We start from the raw sequence: 5637 nt of genomic DNA on the forward strand, positions 1-5637 counted from the left end.
CAAAGAGCCGGAGCTGCGTGTCATCGGTGCAGACCAATAACTGCACCCCGTCTCCCTTTCCACCCACACTTCCAAGCTCTTTCACTCTGTCATTTTTTCCTTCAGGGACCCCTTAAGCCACATGCCCTTAACATTTGAGAGATTCCAGTTCTCGTGGGTAATGCCTCATTGTGGCGGTGTCCACTCCAGATGGCCAGGGAAATGGTGCTTTTCTTGCTCTGAGGTGGGCCTGCCATTGCAGCTTCTCTAGCCCGAGAGATGTGTGAACGGATGTAGAGCAATGACCAGAGCAGGACCTGGACTCCTGGGACGGGAGGCAGGGAGACCAATGCTTGTCTTCTCGTGGTGTAACCAGAAAGCAGGTTTTAGCCCCATAGCATCTCCTCTTCAGTACCCTGACCCCTGATAGTTTGGCCTTGCTCACAGCCCAGGCACTTACAGAGCTAAACAACAGCTCCTTTTCTAGATGGGAAGGCAGCTAATCCCATTTAACATTAGAACTTCAGAGTTCTTTAAGAATGCACTCCTTCCCAGACCCAGGCCAACCTCAGACTGAACATCTGTAGGGAGGGAGTGGGAGGCTCCGTCCTCCTCTACTTAGAAATAATGATGTTCCCATGTTTTTCTTCCCAACCCTTATGTCTTTAATTATTTGGGGAGCTCTCTTTCTATTTAGCGGTAGAATTAGGCATTCATATTTTGTTGCTTTATTATTTTTTCCTGTATCTAAACCAAATACTTGATTTGTGCGGCATAAGCAAACATGTAACCACCATAGAAAGCTTTAAGGAGTTCTGTCGGAGGGGCCTGTGAGTGTATCAGCGGAAATGCCTCCGCTCTCAAGGCCCTTCTTTCCCCACAGAAAAATGCAGATAGGAACCTTTACAGCTTCATCTGTTTGTTTTTTGTTTGTTTTCTCTGTGTAGCCCTGGCTGTCCTGGAACTTACCTTGTCTTGGAGAAAGAGAGAGAGAGAGACAATACATATGTATGCGTGCACTGGCTGTGTAAGGCAGAGGTTCCTTGAAAGCCCTCCATTTTATTTAGGTCAGTCTCTCTCTCTCTGGGGCCAAGTTCTAACTAAGTTGGCTCAATGGACCAGCCAGTAAGCCCTAGAGATATGCTGGTCTCTGCCAGCAATAGGTTTAAAAGTATGTGCCACCAAATCTGGCTTCTATGTGCTTTCTGGGGGTCTTGCTCAGGTCCTCACCCTTGATTGGCAAGCGCTTTCCTATCAGCCAGCTTCCCTGGCCCCTCCCTCTGCCATTCTGTCCATCATCCTCCCCCACCCTTTAACCTTGTGTTAGCTGCACCCCCTACATTCTACCGTGTTATGTATTTGCTGAGGTTTGTCTCGAAGTTCTTTCTAAATTCCCTTGTGATCTTTAAATTTTTGCCCATTGTTTATGAAAGAGTATATTCTTCCATTTCTACATGTTTGTGAATTTCCCAAACTTCGTTCATTTATTTATCTTAATTCCATTTCATTGTGGTCAGAAGAGACTGTGTATGAATTCTTTTAGCTTGTTATGGCTTGTTCTGTGGCTCAGGGTACGGTATATTCTAGAGAATGGGCTTGAGAAAAAGTACGTAGTATTGTTGTTGCCAAAGCATTCTGGGTGCCGTTTGGGTTATAGTGATGCTCAAGACTTCTGGCCAGCTGTTCTCTCCACTGTTGAGAGGACAAGATTACAAATTGAATTGCCTCGTTTGCCTTCAATGCTGCCAATCTGTGCTCCACGTAATCAGGGGCCCTGTTGTTACAGATGTATGTGCTTATGTTTGTCTTTGTGAAATTGAAGGGTTCAAGAACAAGAACATAAAAATGTAGATTCCAGAAATAGGAATGTAGAAATAAAGAAATATGAAGTTGTAAGCCTGGGAGGATGAGAACAGACTCAGCAGCTTTCTCAGCAGCTTGAGGATTAACTGTTAACAGTGGGTTACTCCGCTTTATAACCCATAGCTCTATTTACAAGGCCAAAACAGCTCTCTGCAAACTGAGAGCTAGCCTACGGATATGAGCTGAGTCAACTTTTAGGAAATAGATATGTGACCTGTGGGTTATGCATTCTCCCTGCTATGTGAAACCGGCAGCGTCAAAGGGGAGAGCACAGGGCTCAGTAAACACCACCTGGAAGGACCAAGGAAGGCAATAGATTACGTGCAAACACTAGTTTAACTGAAAAACTCTGTTAATGGAGATTGTAAAGTAAGGAAATCTGTATCTGAGTTTTACCTCAAGAGTGCAAAAATTTCTTTGTTCAGACCTAATGCTTGATGCCCCTAATATAAGAAGGTGGGTTCAGAAACCGGCCTTTGCCACAGCCTTACAAAATCTATCTCTGGCTGTGGTCTCGGCTAGCTGATAAGCTTTTTGTGCCCCATGGAGATTTTTTATTTTTTTTTTTTATTTTTTCTTGGTTTCTTGTTTCTGGAATAAAGTTTGCTTCTGGTTTATTAGACTTTGGTGGTCTGTTCCCATCTTTGCACAACCCCCCTGGACCCAACAAAATCTTTTATAAAATGTCATTATCTGTACTAACAATTTCATGAAGTCTGTTATTTTGTCTCAAGAGAGTTAGTCCATTTCCCTTTGGGTACTGATTATGTTCCATGTTTGCTCCTCTCTTTTCTTTCTACTCCTTTGCATCTTTGAATTTAAGGTCTGTGTCCTATAGATGCGTTACAGTGAAGAATGGAGTCCACCTCTGGGTGGAGACATGTCTTGTCTCTTTCCTTGAGAGTTAGTCCATTTGGGTCATTCAATTACCTGGCCAAGGGACCACCCCTCAGGGAGGTGGGTCATATTAAGTCATCTGAAGAGATCAGAGGAATACCTGTCCCTTTAATGAAACGATGGAAAAGGCCAGGACTGGCTCCACAAGCATGTGACCCAATGTGCTGGAGACAGGAGGATCAATGAGGCCTCCAGCCTAGCTCAGATTCAGGTCTCAGAGGAATACAGGCAGAATGGTAGATCAGAATACCTGACATCTCCTCTGGCCTCCTCAGAGGGGTGGGCACTTGGACACACATGTGTACATATACCACACTCATAGAGACAGACACACAGACACACAGACAGACACACAGACACACACATACATACACAGAGAGAAAAAAAAAAACTTGAGGTACCTAACTAGGCACGTGGGTTAGCATGTGCCTCCCAGCACTCAGCTCCCGGAAACAGAAAGGTTTCAAACTGAGGTTGAGGCCAGTCTGATCTGTAAAGTGAGACCCTGTCTGGAAGAAGAAAGGAAAGAGCCCAGCAGAAAAGAAAAGGGAGACTCTCACCTCATAGCTGTCCTTAACAATAAACCGCTCCAACTTAGAACTAAATAAAGATGTTTCAAAAAAAAGCTACAGAACAGAATGCCACATGCAGTCCCTGAAGGTTATTTTGGCAGAAATCCACCACAGACTTTGGCTAAGGAGTGTAGTTTTTGGTGAGAGCACATATTTCTATCATGTTTAATTCACCTGTGTCTTTCGATTCGAACTAGGCTGCAACAAAAGTAATTCAGCTCAGCATCTGGCTCCTCCGAATACAGCTGATGCAAGATGAGTTTAAAGACGCAAGTGTGTATGTGTGTGTGTGTGTACTTGTGTACCTGTATAATATATACGTATGTGTGTTCTGAATGAATTAGGAACACACTGTTCAAATATTTGCAGACTCTAAAACGTAAGTGAGAAATGAAAAATAGCATTTCACAACATCAATAGTTAACACAAACCAGGCTTGGAGGCACATGCCTGTGATTTAAGTACTCACGAGTCTGGGTACTAGGCTGTCAAGCTCAGACCAGGCAACAAAGAGAGTTCAAGGTTGGCATCAGCCAGAGAGAAAGAGAGAGAGAGAGACAGAGAGAGAGAGAGACAGAGAGAGAGACAGAGAGACAGAGAGACAGAGAGACAGAGAGAGACAGAGAGAGAGACAGAGAGACAGAGAGAGACAGAGAGAGAGAGACAGAGAGACAGAGACAGAGACAGAGAGCCAGGCTTACAGTAAACCAAAGAGGGTTCCACAGGGACCAACTTCCTCCTCGGAGGCCCCTCCTCCCACAGTTTCCACAATTCCCGAAATAGTCGGAGACCAGCCTTTCAACACAGGAGCCTTGAGGGACCGTTCCGCATGCAAACGCTAACAGGTGGTAAATCCCAATTAGCATTGTTCCTTGTGAGCTTCCAAAATTAGTCTGAAATTGTTACAGTTCCAAACCCAAACTCAGGAGCACAGCAGAATAGACAGATGTAAGCGACTAGGAGGAGTACTGGGCCTCTGCGACTCGGGCTGACGTTCCCACGCGGGTGGAAGCGGGACCCAGTGAGAGAGCCCAATACACAGCACTGCGCTTCTCTGCTGTCTCGCAGCTCCCAGGGCCGCCAGCCCCTGCTAAGGTGCCTCTGTTAGCCCTAGTGTTCCTAGGGGTCCTTTTATGTCCTCCATCACAGCTTGACTTCAGCTCCTTTTCTACGCACAGAAACTTCTGTAACTACAAATGAAGCTATCATTTTCTCCTTTACTCTCATCACAGAAAAGATGAAAAGCTCTGTGAAGCTGTACTTAGAGATGCCAAATGGGAACAAAGCTGCTTTTTGCAAAGGCTGTGAAAATTTTTTGAACACTCCTTGCTTTTTTTTTTTTTTCTTCCAAAAAGAGAGTCTGAGGCCAGCCAAACTACAAAGTGAGACCCTGGCTTTAAAAAACAACAACATCAAAAAGAAACAAAAGAAAATACTGTAAGACTACAAGCAAATAAGGATATGTTCAATAAATACAGATTAAACATTTTAAACATTTAAAACACTATTAATGTGTTTCAACAAACTCATAATATTAAAATCATAAAAATATAAGCAATACAATGTTTTTCATACTAAGAGAGATACTTTTTTAAAGTCTTGATATTATTGCACAATTAATAGATGGCAATAACGAATGCATATTTTCTTAGGCCATAGGAAACCAAAAGACAATCTGCTTTGGGACCTTTGCGTTTTGCAGTGACCTGGCACAAAACACAAAGTCTCCCTGAATGCATAGGGAACCTGTGGTATCCCGTAGGTACCCAGACTGGTTCCGATGAGACTATGGGAGGTTCAATGGTTTTTATGCAGGTCTCAGGAAATAACGAACGTTTCCAGCTGGGGCCTTACTTGGGTTGACACCATAGAATGAACAGAGAGCCCAAAAGACTCCTCAAGATCAGCTCTGGGGTAAACTAGAGCTTCCTCGGGGCCAAGAGTAAGGAGGCGGAGCTCATTGGCATCCATCCCCCTTAATCTGCTTACATTCTAATTTCTCTTGAACGCCACCCTACTTGGCAGTTCTCCTTGGTCACCAGCGCGTTCTCTGTCCATGATTCCGAAGAGTGTGCTCTCTCCAAATCGGTTTCCGTTCTCAGAAAACTGTTTGCCAGAGAGGCGGGTGACCCTATCGTCTTCATGTCCAGTTAGTTATACTGCTTTATCAGAATCCAGCGGGGTTCTGGAGATGGCACGGCATCGTTCTGTGAACTGAAATAGCAGCAATTGGAAGTGTGCACTAATGTTGCGCAAATGGATCAATAATTCTGTGACGCTTGCATCCCCTGCGTTCTTAGAAGGAGGTCGCATGATTCCTCTTTCC

The sequence above is a fragment of the Chionomys nivalis genome, chromosome 14, assembly GCF_950005125.1.
Source record: "Chionomys nivalis chromosome 14, mChiNiv1.1, whole genome shotgun sequence".
Taxonomy (NCBI): domain Eukaryota; kingdom Metazoa; phylum Chordata; class Mammalia; order Rodentia; family Cricetidae; genus Chionomys; species Chionomys nivalis.